Consider the following 18,194-nt stretch of genomic DNA (forward strand, 5'->3'; position numbering starts at 1 on the left):
ATGCTTCTTCCAGGATTCTCCTCTTGGACATTTACAGCATCAGAGATAAAAGGAAAAAACATTTTCATACATTTTCAATAATTCATGCCTCATGCATTAGAATGTCTAAGTTTTTGTTGGAATTGTAGAGTGAGATCTGGCTTCCCGTTCTTTTGTACAAGTGCTCTGTCTACCACTCATAAAAGAAGATTCTCACCATCCCTGATTTACGATGTGCTCCGAGCTAGTTTTAACCAGTATTACATGTGCAGCTTGACCCAAAGACTGAACTCTTCAGACAGCCAGTAGACTACATGAAGTACTGGCAATGTCAGTTTTTAGATATTTGGACCTTTCAAAGCTGTCTAATAAGCAAGCGTTCTGCAGGGCTGATTATTTGTGAATATTTAAGCTTATAATATTTCTAGGCTTGTAAATCTTTTTGTGCAGGCTAACAATACCCAAAAGAACTCTAGATTGCTGAAAAATATGATAAGTTTGGCAATATGTGTTTATATAAATCACTTCATAAATTTAGACGATTTATACTTATGATTTACAAAAACAGCCAAGTTTGGGAAATAAAGAAATAAAGACCAAATTCTTCAAACTTTCGAAACTGTTTCAGTTGGCTCCGATGCTCTAGTACACTAAATTTGCAAGAGTGCTGACGGCTTTATGCTCTTAAACAGTCCACAAGACAGAACAGCAGGTCCTAATCGTGTTCCAATAAGGAATGCAAAGGGGACAGTCTAGACACATGTGTCGAGGAGAAGAGAGAAGAACTTCGGTCGTTTTTCTTTTTTTTTTCACAGGTATGTCCCCTGGGCTGCATCATCTCACTAAGGCACAACTAGGCCCATGTGCCCTGCAAATTTCAGAAAAATTGGAACGTGTGATGCTCACGAAGTTCTATGCTGGCCCTTGAGTGTTCGTTTATTAGATATTTTGGCTAAGACTCAGTATCCCGAACCGCTAGGCTATGTTAGTAGCATGTAAGTAGTACTAATTTCTATGACACGTTTCCCAAAAGTGTTGTTGAAGTTGAATGATCATAAATTTACAAGCACCTCAAACTACTTCTGGATCTTTCCATTTACTTTCACAGTTTATCAGAGACAAAGGTCACATACATTTTGATCAATACAAAGCCACTACATTTGAAAATAAAAAATGTAGAGACATGTGATTTACATTCAGATAATAGGGTATGCACTGTATGCTTTGATAAGAATTGTTAACTGCTTGCAATAGAGAGATGATGTTTAATGATAATTTCAGAAAAAAGACTCTGCACAACTTTTGACACATAAAGAAAAGCAGGCTTACATAAATGTTAACATTAGATTTGCGCACATTATAACGGTCCACATCGAATGTAATCACTACATTTATGTTCATGCATATTCACTGATCTAGTTGAGAATTTAAATCTTGTTTTACTAAAGTAAAGAGTTAATTAAATATTATAATTTATTTTCTTTGTTCACTACTGTTAATTTTTTTTTTACATCTTGACAAATTGACATGCTTTTTTGTGCATTTTTTTCATATTGTTGAGGTCAAAATATTCAAGATATTGGGGAAAGTTTTGGCTCAGCCCCGGCTTATTTTACATTTTGCGGACTGGTTAGGGATATGGTTTTACTCTATCACAAAATAATGTACAATGTAACTTAAGATGAATTTTATTGGTAAACTAAGCCTAATTTGATTTTGCTCTCAGCTACCAATAGCATGTAGCACTTTCAACCTCATTTAACACATTATCGTGTTTACACCACAGAATTCAGCAGAGCCTAGCAGCTTTGTCTGAATGAAAGAGAATGATGTGTTACAGAAAACACTATGATGTGATATACCATCAGATAATAAGAATCCTCCTAGTGATTTGCACAAGTCTCTCAGCATCATGCACACCTTCACAGCTATCTGGGTAAGTGTGTTAAAGAGCTTCACTGGGGCACATTTGTGGAACAAACCGTGGAGCAGGGCCTCTGATTTCCTTAATTTGTGGTGAAGCCCTGGAGGGAGAGCTGTCAATCAAAATATGCCGGTCTGCAGAGACTTGGGTATCACCACAGGAAGCTGGTGCTGATTATAGGAAATGGAGACTGATCTCATGTTTGGCCTGAGCAGTCTCTAAAGAATTAATGGAATATTAAAGCTTGTGTCTAAATATGTTTAGGCTTGATGCTATCAATCACCTGACGCAAGTTTAAATGTATGATCTATTACACCAATAACCTCTGACAGGAGGATCAAGAACATATTGAAAATCATTTATTTCTCTTAGTCTACACAGCCGTTTTCCACTGAACTCTGAACGTGCCTATATCGTGGCTAGTCGTTTGGGTGCGTCAGGCTGTGAAAGCCATGACTCACCATCTCCAGTGCCTCTCTACAAGAATGTTCCTCTACCTCTCTGTGAGGCTGAATTCACATCTGGATGTGGGGATGGAGATTGATTCCCTGAATCTCAGTGCTGGAACCCTTTTCTTTGTGACACATCAGCTGTTAAAGTCTGGTAAACCAACTTCTCACCTGCTTTCCTCTTATGTTTGTTTCAAAGACCTCAAGAAAAGTAGTGTTAATGTGCTATTTGTGCTTTTTCTCATCATAATTACACATGGAAGCCTACTAAGTGCTTGACTTGATTTGTTTTTGCCAACAGGGGCCAGAAGAACAAATTGGTGAGCAAATAGAAAATTGTTTCTTTATAAACCACATTTAGTTTTTCGGTGGAACATAAAAGAAGTGTTTTTTTGTTCGTTTTTTTTTTTGTCGATGCAATGAAATTCAGTGGGTTATAGTGTTGTTTTGGACCCCATTATCTTTCATTGTATGGACAAAAGAATTAAAACATTCTTCAAAATATCTCCTTTTTGTTCCACAGAAGAAATAATTTCATACGGGTTTGGAATGACATGAAAGTGAGTAAATGAAGACAGCATTTTCATTTATGAGTGAACTATCAGAACGGTTCAGTCAGAACTCATGAGAATCAATATTCTAAGATGGCGCTGCAGATGGCAGCTACAGTGCTTTGCTCTTTGCTCTTCAGTGTTTGTACTGTTTTTGTTTATTAGGGCCCAAGCCAGTAAGGCGCAGGGCCCTATTGTTTTTCTAAGGATTATTAGGGCCCAAGCCAGTAAGGCGCAGGGCCCTATTGTTCTTCTAAGGATTATTATTTTTTTTATTATTTTTTATTTCGACTATCCGGGTACTTTTGGGGGCCTTAACGTGCCCGAAAACTCTTGAAAATTGGCACGCACATTGGAACCTGCGGCCATTAGGACGCCACAGACGCTGGGACCCGGGCGTGGCACAGGGGCTCTACGGCGCCCCCTGGAAGATTGTCAGAAAGCTTGATGTATAGCTCACACATACTTGCACGTATTCATATGAAACTCGGTACACATATAGAACTCATTGAGCCGAACAACTTTCACGCTGCATGTCTTAGGCTCCGCCCAACAGGAAGTCGGCTATTCAGGGCTGTTTAAAAAGCGCATGCTCTGGAATTTGATATACTCCTCTGAGGATTTCCATACGATTGCCACCAAACTCGGTGAACATGATCTCAAGACATTGGGGACGCTAAATTGCGAAGATATTTTTGATATGTCGAACGGTTTGCCCGTGGCGAGGCGATGAAGTTATGGCGAAAAATGAGACCCAGGAAATGCCTAATAACGTCCACATACATTGTATGATGTAGATCAAACTTCAATGGTTTGTTCGTTGTATGATGCCGATCGGATAGATGTGACTATTATGACTGAAAGTTATAGCGCCACCAACTGGCTGCAGGAAGTGTGTCATTTTCAAAATGCTTTGAATTCAGCATCTTATTTTTACTCGATTTGCTTCAAACTTCACCAGAATAATGTCAAAACACGCCGATGTAAAACTGTGAAGGGAATATTGATATCTAAAATTATGTTGCCATGGCAACGTGTCAAAGTTGAAAATTCGTTTCTGGTGATTTTGAGGCAGATAACATGTTTAGAATGTCATGAAACTCAACACACATATCAGTATTAATGATAGTTAGACACTGGAAAAAGCTCATAAACGGGCGTGGAAGAGGCACTCTATAGCGCCACCTTTTGTCAAAAATGGGGGGGTTAGTTTTAGCTACAGACACCAAACTCGGTACATAAATTGTTCTTATTAATCCGGACAACTTTCTAATTTACAGTCATTAGCTACGACCAACAGGAAGTCGGCTATATTTATTTTAAAGTGGGTTTTCTTTTAAAACAGGCTGTAAACAAATTCATACTCCTCCAAACAGAAACACGTAAATCACACCAAACATTTTTTCTCATGATGCCAAAATACTGAAGATGCTAAATTGCGGACGGATTTAGGATATCTTGAACGATGATTTAATGGCAATTTATTAAAGTTACTGTAAAAAATAGATTTTTTTTTTTTTTTATCTTTTAAGAGCAGCTTCCAAACACTTCATAAAAAATTACATGCACATAACAATACAGTCTGAGGATATGTGATTAATTTCATGAATTTACAATACACTATGGAGAGCAGAAAATTAAAAAACTATCAGAGAGTTATTAAACTGCTGAGTGAGAGCTCCTGCCAGTCTGCCTCTGATTGAGGGGTGGGGGTGGGGTGGGCTGTCAGTGACTGTGTGGATTGAGGCAGTGGGTGAGAGAGAGAAAGAGAGAGAGAGGGTCTGTTTTTTAAAATCTTAAAAAAATGCTTATAAATCATTAAAGATTTTTATAACACTTTATAATAAGGTCTCATTTCTTAACATTAGGAAATGCATTAATTAACTGAACTAACAATGAAAAATATATTTTTACAGCATGTTAATTCTTCCATGATAGTATGAACTAACAAAGAACAATTTTTTTTAAAGCATTTATTAATCTTTTTAATGTTAGAAAAATAGTCATGTTCAAAAGATAAACTTTAAAATTTAATAATATATTAACACATTTTGGAATTAATATTGATCAATATTAAATGGTATATAATTATTAATGATTTTATATATATATATATATATAATGATAGCTACAGACACCAAACTCGGTACATAAATTGTTCTTATTAATCCGGACAACTTTCTAATTTACAGTCATTAGCTACGACCAACAGGAAGTCGGCTATATTTATTTTAATGTGGGTTTTTTTTTTTTTAAACGCGCTGTAAACAAATTCATACTCCTCCAATCAGAAACACGGAAATCACACCAAATATTTTTTCTCACGATGCCAAAATACTGAAGATGCTAATTGCAGACAGATTTAGGATATCTTGAACTGCGTTTTAATGGCAATTTATTAAAGTTACAGTAAAAAAGAGAAAACTTTTTTTTTTTTTTTCTTTTAAGAGCAGCTTCCAAACACTTCATAAAAAATTACATACACAGAACAAGACAGTCTGAGGATATGTGATTAATTCATGAATTTACAATACACTATGCGGAGGAGAACATTTTAAAACTATCAGAGTTCTCCTGTCTCTGTGCTTCTAATGTTTGCGGTAGGTGACTGGGTGAGTGACTGACTGTGTGAGTTCAGTGAGTGTGGAGGGGGAGAGAGAGAGAGAGGGGGTCTGTTTAAACATCTCAATAAAATCCTTAAAAAATGCTTATAAAGCATTAAAGGTTTTGATAACACTTTATAATTAAGTCTCATTTGTTAACAGTAGGGAAGGCATTAATTAACATGAACTAACAATGAAAAATATATTTTTTACAGCATGTTAATTCTTCATTGATAGTATGAACTTACAATGAACTAACAATGAACAAAATATTTGTAATATTAGAAAAATAGTCATGTTCAAAAGATAAAACATTAAAATGTAATAATATATTAACACATTTTGGAATTGATTTTGATCATCATTAAATGGTATATATTTATTAATGATGTAAATTAACAACAGTTAAATAATGTTGTTTTTTAACATTGGTTAATTCACAAATAACATTAAATATTAACAATATATTTTTTACTTTATTCATTTGTGTTAGAAAAAATTATTAATGTTAGTTAATGGAAAAATAAATCATTAAAAAATGCTTATAAATCATTAAAACCTTTGGTAACTATAATAATTTCTCATTTGTTAGCATTTGTAAATGCATTAACTAACATGAACTACCAATGAAAAATATATTTTCACAGAATTTAAAGTTTTATATGTTGTTCTGTGTGTGTGTGTTTCACAGAGTTGATGGTTTGGATTAACCCTTTAATTGCCGTATCCCTTAAAACCAAACTGCCAGAGGGTTACTGTGATGCGTGTGCTCGCTGGGCACCGTTTTATCGATGCCACCGGGGTGGCGTATGCTGACGGCTTGGGCCCGTCATCGCTGCTTGCAGCTATATTTATTTTTATTTTTTTTATTTTTTATTTCGACTATCCGGGCACTTTTGGGGGCCTTAACGTGCCCGAAAACTCTTGAAAATTGGCACGCACGTTGGAACCTGCGGCCATTAGGACGCCGCTGAGGCTGGGACCCGGGCGTGGCACAGGGGCTCTACGGCGCCCCCTGGAAAATTGTCAGAAAGCTTGATGTATAGCTCACACATACTTGCACGTATTCATATGAAACTCGGTACACATATAGAACTCATTGAGCTGAACAACTTCCGCGCAGCATGTCATAGGCTCCGCCCAACAGGAAGTCGGCTATTCAGGGCTGTTTGAAAAGCGCATGCTCTGGAATTTGATATACTCCTCTGAGGATTTCCATACAATTGCCACCAAACTCGGTGAACATGATCTCAAGACATTGGGGACGCTAAATTGCGAAGATATTTTTGATATGTCGAACGGTTTGCCCTTGGCGAGGCGATGAAGTTATGGCGAAAAATGAGACCCAGGAAATGCCTAATAACGTCCACATACATTGTATGATGTAGATCAAACTTCAGTGATTTGTTCGTTGTATGATGCCGATCGGATAGATGTGACTATAATGACTGAAAGTTATAGCGCCACCAACTGGCTGCAGGAAGTGTGTCGTTTTCAAAATGCTTTGAATTCAGCATCTTCTTTTTACTCTATTTGCTTCAAACTTCACCAGAATAATGTCAAAACATGGCCGATGTAAAACTGTGAAGGGAATATTGATATCTAAAATTATGTTGCCATGGCAACGTGTCAAAGTTGAAAATTCGTTTCTGGTGATTTTGAGGCAGATAACATGTTTAGAATGTCATGAAACTCAACACACATATCAGTATTAATGATAGTTAGACACTGGAAAAAGCTCATAAACGGGCGTGGAAGAGGCACTCTATAGCGCCACCTTTTGTCAAAAATGGGGGGGTTAGTTTTAGCTACAGACACCAAACTCGGTACATAAATTGTTCTAATTAATCCGGACAACTTTCTAATTTACAGTCATTAGCTACGACCAACAGGAAGTCGGCTATATTTATTTTAATGTGGGTTTTTTTTAAAAACGGGCTGTAAACAAATTAATACTCCTCCAAGCAGAAACACGGAAATCACACCAAACATTTTTTATCATGATGCCAAAATACTGAAGATGCTAAATTGCGGACGGATTTAGGATATCTTGAACGATGATTTAATGGCAATTTATTAAAGTTACAGTAAAAAAGATCATTTTTTTTTTTTTTTTATCTTTTAAGAGCAGCTTCCAAACACTTCATAAAAAATTACACACACAGAACAATACAGTCTGAGGATATGTGATTAATTTCATGAATTTACAATACACTATGCAGAGGAGAAAATTTGAAAACTATCAGAGAGTTAGACTTAGACTGCTTCTGAGTGAGAGATCCCTGTCAGCCTGCAGCTGAGTGAGGGGTGGGGGTGGGGGTGGGGTGTGAGTGACTGTGTGAGTGACTGTGTGGATTGAGCCAGTGGGTGAGAGAGAGAAAGAGAGAGAGAGGGTCTGTTTTTTAAAATCTTTAAAAAATGCTTATAAATCATTAAAGATTTTGATAACACTTTATAATAAGGTCTCAATTCTTAACATTAGGAAATGCATTAATTAACGTGAACTAACAATGAAAAATATATTTTTACAGCATGTTAATTCTTCCATGATAGTATGAACTAACAAAGAACAATTTTTTTAAAGCATTTATTAATCTTTTTAATGTTAGAAAATTAGTCATGTTCAAAAGATAAACTTTAAAATGTAATAATATATAAACACATTTTGGAATTAATATTGATCAACATTAAATGGTATATAATTATTAATGATTATATATATATATATATATATAATGATAGCTACAGACACCAAACTCGGTACATAAATTGTTCTTATTAATCCGGACAACTTTCTAATTTACAGTCATTAGCTACGACCAACAGGAAATCGGCTATTTTTTTTTTTTATGTGTTTTTTTTTTTTTTAAACGGGCTGTAAACAAATTCATACTCCTTCAAGCAGAAACCAAAAATTCACACCAAACATTTTTTCACATGCTTCCAAGATACTGAAGATGCTACATTGCGGACTGATTTAGGATATCTTGAACGGTGATTTAATGGCAATTTATTAAAGTTACAGTAAAAAAGAACACTTTTTTTTTTATCTTTAAAGAGCAGCTTCCAAACACTTCATAAAAAATTACATACACAGAACAAGACAGTCTGAGATATGTGATTAATTTCATGAATTTACAATACACTATGGAGAGCAGAAAATTAAAACTATCAGAGATCTCCTGTCACTGTGCTCCTAATGTGTGCGGTAGGTGACTGGGTGGGTGACTGACTGTGTGAGTTCAGTGAGTGTGGAGGGGGAGAGAGAGAGAGAGAGAGAGAGAGAGAGAGGGTCTGTTTAAACTTCTCAATAAAATCCTTAAAAAATGCTTATAAAGCATTAAAGGTTTTGATAACACTTTATAATTAAGTCTCTTTTGTTAACAGTAGGGAATGCATTAATTAACATGAACTAACAATGAAAAATATATTTTTTACAGCATGTTAATTCTTCATTGATAGTATGAACTTACAACGAACTAACAATGAACAAAATATTTTTAATATTAGAAAAATAGTCATGTTCAAAAGATAAAACTTTAAAATGTAATAATATATTAACACATTTTGGAATTGATTTTGATAAACATTAAATGGTATATATTTATTAATGATGTAAATTAACAACAGTTAAATAATGTTGTTTTTAACATTGGTTAATTCACAAATAACATTAAATATTAACAATATATGTTTTACTTTATTCATTTGTGTTAGAATAAATTATTCATGTTAGTTAATGGAAAAATAAATCATTAAAAAATGCTTATAAATCATTAAAACCTTTGGTAACTATAATAATTTCTCATTTGTTAGCATTAGTAAATGCATTAACTAACATCAACTACCAATGAAAAATATATTTTCACAGAATTTAAAGTTTTATATGTTGTTCTGTGTGTGTGTGTTTCACAGAGTTGATGGTTTGGAATAACCCTTTAATTGCCGTATCCCTTAAAACCAAACTGCCAGAGGGTTACTGTGATGCTTGTGCTCGCTGGGCACCGTTTTATCGATGCCACCGGGGTGGCGTATGCTGACGGCTTGGGCCCGTCATCGCTGCTCGCAGCTATATTTTTTCTTGTTTTTTGTTTATCAAATACGATCAGCTTTACCAGGGATGACCTGCTGAATATTCGGCAGAACACACCACAAAATCTTTTACCGGATTTTTATTATTCTGACATTTTGCAGGAGATTGTAGTTGGCGGAGCCGTAGCTCTGGTCAAACGCAGGACGCGCAGACGGGGGAAGCGAGCTGGCGCACTTGTGTAGCTTAGTCAGCGCTGATTTAGAACGGCGTTGCCTCACATCCATCTAGCGAATCTCCCCAACAAAACGGACGAACTCCTTCTGCTCTCCCGGACAAACAAGAATTTTTCAAACTCTGCTGCTCTGTGTTTCACGGAAATCTGGCTGAATGGCGACATACCGGACAGCGTGCTACATCTGGTTAACTTCCAGCTGATAAGAGCCGATCGCGACACAGAATCAACGGGGAAATCGCGCGGCGACGGGATGTGCTTTTACATCAATGAGAGGTGGTATACAGATGTTACTGTGTTAAAGAAGATGTGCTGCTCTGATCTAGAAATGCTCTTCATTAACTACAAGCCGTTCTATTCGCTGTGGGAGATTTAATCGTTCATTCTCGTGAGTGTCTACATTCCACCGCAAGCGAACGCGAGATCAGCTTTACAGAAACTCGCTGATCTGATCTGATCACAGACACAGAACAACAACACCCAGACTCTGTTTTAATCATTCTCGGGGACTTTAATAAAGCAAATCTCTCCCGCAAACTGCCAAAATACAGACAGCACATCACATGTCCCACCAGAGAGAGTAATATATTGGATCACTGTTACACAGCGATAAAAGACGCATATCACTCTGTACCACTAGCATCTTTAGGACTCTCTGATCACTGTTTGGTTCATCTCATACCGACCTATAGGCAGAAACTTAAATCTGCAAAACCCGTATTAAGAACTGTTAAAAGATGGACTAATGAAACAGAGCGGGATTTACAAGCCTGTTTCTCTCTCACTGATTGGACTGTTTTTGAAGCTGCTGCCACCGATCTGGATGAGCTCACAGAGACTGTAACATCTTATCAGTTTCTGTGAGGATTTGTGCATTCCCACCGAGACTCATCTAACTTACAACAACGACAAACCATGGTTCACTGCAAAACTCAGACAGCTCCGTCAGGCCGAAGAAGATGCTTACAGAAAGGGGGATAAAGTCTTGTATAAACAGGCCAAATACACACTGGAAAAGGAGATCAGAGTGGCAAAGAGGAATTATTCTGGCTAAGTTAAGGAACAAATTCTCTTCCAGTGATTCTGCTTCAGTGTGGAAAGGTATGAAAGATATCACCAGTTACAAGACACCATCCCCCAGCACTTTGAATAATCAACAACTGCATACGACCTGAATGAGTTCTATTGCCGGTTTGAAAAAAACAACCCACAAACGCCCTGAACACCTCTCCACACAACCATTCACACCTCCAGAAACCTCCCTCTCCCCCACACCTGCAATTCAGATCAGTGAAGATGACGTGCGCCAGGTCTTCAGAAAGAACAAAAGAAGGAAAGCACCAGGCCCAGACGGTGTGTCACCAGCCTGCCTAAAAACCTGTGCCGACCAGCTGGCCCCCATCTTCACACAGATCTTCAACAGATCACTGGAGCTGTGCGAAGTCCCCTCATGCTTCAAACACTCCACCATCTTCCCCTTTCCAAAGAAACCCAAAATGACTGGACTTAATGACTACAGACCTGTGGCTCTAATGTCTGTGGCCATGAAATCATTTGAAAGACTGGTTTTGGCTTATCTGAAGGCCTCCACTGGACCCCCTGCAGTTTGCCTACAGAGCAAACAGGTCTGTGGATGATGCAGTCAACATGGGACTGCACTTCATCCTGCAGCATCTAGACAGACTAGGGACTTATGTGAGGATCCTGTTCGTAGACTTCAGCTCCGCTTTTAACACCATCATTTAACACACAGCTCTCCGTCCCCACCTCCGTCTGTCAGTGGATCACCAGCTTCCTGACAGACAGGCAGCAGCAAGTGAGGCTGGGAAAATTCTTATCCAGAACCCGCACCATCAGCACTGGAGCTCCTCTGATCTCCTCCCATCCCCACTGATCTTCTCCCTCTACACCAACGACTGCACATTTAAAGACCCCTCTGTCAAGCTCCTTAAGTTTGCAGATGACACCACACTGATCCGCCTCATCCAGGACGGTGACGAGTCTGCTTAGAGACAGGAGGTTAAGGAGCTGGCTGTCTGGTGCAGTCTTAACAACCTGGAGCTTAACACGCTCAAAACTGTGGAGTTGACTTCAGGAGAAACCCCCCTGCTCTCCCCCCACTCGCCATCAGGAACAGCACTGTGACTGCAGTGGAGTCATTCAGATTCCTGGGCACCACAATTTCTCAGGACCTGAAGTGGGACAATCACATTGAGTCCATTGTGAAAAAGGCCCAGCAGAGATTGTACTTCCTTCGCCAGCTGAGGAAATTCAACCTGCCACAGGAGCTGCTGAAACAGTTCTACTCCGCCATCATTGAATCCGTTCTCTGCACTTCATTAACTGTCTGGTTCAGCTCAGCCACCAAATCTGACCTCAGAAGACTACGGTAGGTAGTCCGGACTGCTGAGCGAATCATTGGTACAACCCTCCCCACTCTCCAAGAACTGTACTTATCCAGAGTGAGCAAAAGGGCTGGTAAAATCACTCTGGACCCCTCACATCCAGCACACTCTCTCTTTAAACTGTTACCGTCTGGTCGAAGCTACAGAGCTCTGAGAACCAGAACGACCAGACACAGAAACAGTTTCTTCCCTCAAGCAATCCATCTCATGAACATTATTTATTCACCACACATACTTATCTTTTAATTTCAAATTTGCACATCTCAGACCTGTACACTCATAATTGTCTATATTATATATTGTCTTTTTGCTATTTTGTACATTGCTTATTTGTATATTATTCTTTTATTATCTGTGTCCTGTCCTGTTGCTGTCTTTCTGTTGCACTGTGGAGCTTCTGTCACTATAACAAATTTCTCGTATGTGTAAACATACCTGGCCAATAAAGCTCTTTCTGATTCTGATTCTGAAAGGGGTGAGTTATACAAGTGAGCAGCTCAGTTTTCTCCTGGCTTTTCAAATCTCTCAACAGAGAAAACAGCATTGGATCTCAAAGACGAGTCCTCTGCTGTTATCATGAGTGAGTACTTCTACCAGGAAAAGGTAGCGTCTGGGTTTGGTTAGTTCCAATTAACCAAACAGTCCCTGCAGAGAGGAGGGAACAATTCCTGGGTAATTTCTCTCATGAACTTGTGTTATTGTTTTAGGTAGGCTCCTCATCAAACATTCTGAGTGAGGTTAGGGATGTATTCCATGTCCAAGAAGAGGAATAAATCCTTAGCACAATTAGAAAAGGCTACAGCTCAGAAAAAAACATCAGAGTTTTGCTTCATGGGTTCATTCTTGGGTCTGGGTGGATGGAAGGAAAGTAGAATATTATGTGATTCATGAGGAAAGCTTTGTTTTATTTCATCTGAACTAAATCAGTCATCTCAAGTAAGATCAAGTGTGTCTGAAAGGATCAAAGGTTTGGCTCAAGGTCGTCAGGTTCAAATTCCTCCATGAGGTCTTTGACAAATGAAACCCCGGGATAACGGAATGACTTCTACTGACGCCATTTACCATCAGAAATCTGATCTTATCATGAAAAAATGTCTGGCTACATTTTTGACAAACAAAAATATCTGACTTCATCAAAGATTATTTGACATGTTCTTTGTTTATGTGAAACAAGTGCATGAGTGTGCACAAGATGCCAATGATTGAGCAAGGCGATATCTTGAAATGAATAAATACAGTTACCCCTTTTTGAAGCCTCAAAATTTAGACACAAGCCACCAGCAGCCAGGGGCAACCTTGAACCAGTAAACTACTTTTGAGAAACTATTTTAGAAGCCCAAGGGCAAGGCCAGGAATGCATGCACAGTAAGGAGGTAAAATAAGCAAAACAAGGAATAATACAATGCAGCAGTTCGCCTGTCGGTCTCACTTCTGTTCTGAGTACCTTTGAAAAATGGAAAGACTGCCTCTCCTACTGTTTATCCATTTCCTCTGATGTCTCGGTGGTCATGCAATGCGGTAAAAAAAGTCCAAATAAAAAAAAAAATCAATCCTTTAAAGGAGTCATATGACGTTCCTAAAAAGAACATTATATTGTGTATTTGGTGTAATGCAATGTGTTTATGCGGTTTAAGGTTCAAAAACACATTATTTTCCACATATTGTATATAATTGTTGCTCCTCTATGCCCCGCCTTTCTGAAATGCCCAGATTTTTACAAAGCTCGTCGTTCTGAGAAGCGAGGCGTGCTCTGATTGATCAGCTATCCCGTGCGTTGTGATTGGCCGAATACCTCAAGCATGAGACGGAAATGTTACGCACCTTTAGCGTATTATGTTGCCATGTCCCGGCACGACGACACAAAAACGATAAAACCCATTTTAAAAGAGGCATTTGTTGCATCCAGTTGGGACATAATTACTGATTATAATGACTTGTACTGTCTTTTTACGCATTGCGTTGCATCGCGCCGTGTAAATATTACCATGTCTGCATTTGAGAAACGACAAACAACAAGCGCTACTCTACACTGCTCAAAACTCGCGCTTAAATCATCAGTGGCAAATTCTTTAAATAAGAAAGCATACTTACAGGCTGTGAGTCAGAAGCACCAGACTGTCCTTGAAAAGTAGGAATTACCCCACTTTATAGAAACAGCCTTTGTGCAAGCCAGCATTGTAGGCTACTCTTCCAGGTTCAAGAAATAGTCCTCCGTAAAATGCACACACTCGAAAATTTGCATTGAACTGTTCTGGAACAGTGTTGTAAATACAACTTAACCACTGATTTCTAGTTGTGTCCTCTTTTGGAAGCCCAAACAAAGTACTTTCGCTTTCACAATGAAGCACAGTATCTCCACGACATGTCGCCGGTGGCAGCAACAATACTACAGCGAGAATTATAGTTCCGCCTTCTTTCATTGAGTATACATTTGGGCGGTGTTTTGCAAATCTTCCCACAACGTGACGTAGACATGTGGGGGCGTGTAAATGAGCTGTTTTAGGTGGGCGTGGTGGAGTCTTAACTTTTATAAAGAATATCTCTTTGTTTTTGAGACTTTAGTCTTTGCAACTTCAGGGATCTTATCTATGCACAAACAGCTTGTAACTTGAAATCGCATCATATGTTCCCTTAAAAGCTTGAAATAAACAGTAAAAAATGTTAACAGTAAAACTGAAACATTACCAAAATAAATAAATAAACAACTAAAATTGACCTATTAACTTAACAGATTGGCCACAAATTGGCAATAACCTAACAGAAAAAAAGTCATTATTTTGTAATTGCTCATCATTTGTAATCAGTCGAGTTTTATACATGACTTTATAGAACCTTATAACATTTTTAGAATATCTTCTCCAAGAATGGATATTGGTTTGGTAGGATATTTAGGTGTTTCTTAGCTTTATAGTCATTGGCTGTGAGAAAAACAGATGTTGGCAAAAATACTGAGAGATTATTTAAAAATAGACTAAAACAAAAAAAAATCCTATTAAATGATCAAGAGGAAATTTAATAGAGGGAATAGGAATTTATTTCAGTGACTTAAATACCTTGAAATGATGTGGGGAAACCACACACACCAAGTTTGTCTAAAACCTTTGAGTGCTCTTCATGAAGGAATGGCCACATTCATTGATTTTAGTCAAAAATATATTTTTTTCTTTTTTTTTTGGTGAGTAGTCAGATACATATGTCTCTTTGGAGGTAATGATTGCATAATTATATTTTTTACACTACACTGCTGCACTGTCCACAGAAAATCTATAAATTGGTTAAATTACATTTCCTTTTAAATTTATAGTTAATTTAAAGCATGGTTTCTTAACCACAGTGGCAGCGTTTTTAAGCATCGTTTACTAGTCAAATCTGGAGAATTCAGAAAAGTCTAAATATAAATGAACCATCACAGGCCACGCTTTTCCACTTCAGCAAGGAAACCAGATTTATCTTATTGACTGATCCAGTGACATCATCTCTCTTTTCCTGACGAAGAAATATTACCCATAAGTCTGAATTATAGATGTTGCCTGTCACAAAGTTTGAACAAGGGATTCCTTCTATGAAACTGGATACTTAAATATCCAGATAACTGCTTTCTATTTTAAACAGGGAACAGCCAGTAGAAACAATCTGTTTACTGGACATCTCAGTATTTTATATTGATACATAACCTGTTCTGTTTTCTAAAATGTAATCATTCTCCCACTTTAAGAGTTTCCAATATGAAAATATGGCAAACTATGTTATTTCTAGCATATTAGTGTGCAGTGCGAAGCCTTTTTTTTTTTCTTCAGAAGTGACAAAAGCATTAAGTTTAATCATTCAGAGCGAAAAGTGCACACATTTGTTATCGTATTGACTCACATAGCCCATTACATTTGGTGCCTTTCACTTTGCATTATTCCAAAAAATTAAATCACACATGCATTCCCATTTCTGACTTTTACAAGATTGGAAACTGTGTAAATTGCCCAAGCGGAAAGGAACATAAAAAATAAATTGGTTACAAAGTGAGAGAAACAAAAAAATATATTATAACAATAAAAAAAGATTTCCCTGGGGCCTAAAACATAAAATGGCTGAAATAAAATGGGAATTCTAAAGACTTCGCCTAGCATTCTCTCATTGTTAGCTCATAGAGTGCAACGTCAGTCTGGAAGTCATTAGCAAAATGTTCCGTTTTAATGACAGATATATGAATACTTTGGGAGGTGAAGAGAGGGGAAGATCTATCTGCTTATTATGTAATGTGGGCATTAGATTCTGTGACGTAAGGAGGATCAGAGGCTTTGCTATAAATTTTGTCTATGCTGTGATTGCTGTGGAGACTAGAGTTACTAAAATGTGCATCATCATTTTAGATAGATGAAGGGCAATATGGTTTAAAGCATGTTTATTTAGGACTATTAAGCAAAAATGGTACATGCAAAAACATTCTATATAGAAAACATTAAATATGTTTCGTTTTTGTTTTTTGTATTTCCAGAACTCCTGTCCACTCTTATAAGATATCTGTTATTTGCATTAGTTTCCCATATATTTGCTTTTATTCCACTTGTAGGTTTGAAAGACAATTTTTCCAGAAGTTGATTCTGTTTCTAAGTATCCTATTATTTATTATCTGTACAAGAGGTGGTTAAAAGACAACAAGAAAGAAAAAAGGATTTGCTATGAACTTGAAACACATTGTAACAAAATCAATCTGGTAACCTTCCCAGTGACCCCATGGGGACAGTCTAGTGGTAAAATGTCCTTCTCTCTGGGTTATGATTGCTAGGTTTGCAGTCTACAAAAAGCAATACTTTCACACTCTGAGCATATATTTATTGAACAGTTCAGAACACATTTGCAATGACATGCCCTTTCCTCTGCATCAAAGTGATAGTTCTATAATGCATTTATAGAGGCAATTATACAACTTTATAAAAGTTTTTAATGCTGCAATTGGCCTTTAAGAGCAAAACTGACTTATTAACTTATAGCTACACATAAAAAGGTAAGCTCATGATCAAATGATGCATGTGCTTTGGCAGACATCCCTGTTCTGTGCATTATGTAATTAATGAGGAACCTTTCTCAAGAGTTGATTATAAAATACACATCTTGGCAAAACAACATCAAATTTGTTTAAAAAACCTGGAATTGTAATTTAGACTCCACGGACACATCAGTTCAGTCAAAGGAAGGAATAATTATAATTTTGCTCACTCTAATCAGGCACTCATGGGGATACTTTCTCATTTTGGACGTATACAGGATATAATGTAATTTCCAGCATAAAGTAGTGAAATATACAATGATGTCATGCTTTTAACCCTCTGCTGGGGCCAGATTTTGCGAGAGCTCTCTGATTTGCTTCACCTTGGGCATGCTGTAAACATGTACATCATCTGTCTCGTCTGCTATAGTATATCTCTACTTTATGTGCTTTCGTAAGATGTTCCCACTCGATAAAAAAAAATTATGGAATGTCTTGCTTTGAGTCTTCAGAAAGGGGTGGAGCATATTTTCAAAGGAATGTAAAGCTCTTGAGAGAACAGGTCAGATTAAAGGCATACATCTTAAATGGTAAATGCCACATTGTGCTGTGAGGTGTTCATAGTGTTTATCTATCTATCATCTATCTATCTATCTATCTATCTATCTATCTATCTATCTATCTATCTATCTATCTATCTATCTATCTGTCTATCTGTCTATCTATCTATCTATCTATCTATCTATCTATCTATCTATCTATCTATCTATCTATCTATCTCTATCTGTCTGTCTGAATAATGGGACATAATGTATTTAATTTAATATTGGGCTAAAGAATTACAGGATGGAAATTATTATGTATTATATTATAGTAATATATTATTTCTATATTGTTTTAATATATAGGTAGTTATACTCTGCATATGTACACTTTCTCTGTATCTCACTAACAGGTTTTTTTTTTTTTTTTTGCTGTGGTCTGGCATTTGTCCATTTACACTTCTCACATACCTATGGTCACATTTAGGTCTTCAC

Source organism: Barbus barbus (genome assembly GCF_936440315.1).
Source record: "Barbus barbus genome assembly, chromosome: 38".
NCBI classification, from domain to species: domain Eukaryota; kingdom Metazoa; phylum Chordata; class Actinopteri; order Cypriniformes; family Cyprinidae; genus Barbus; species Barbus barbus.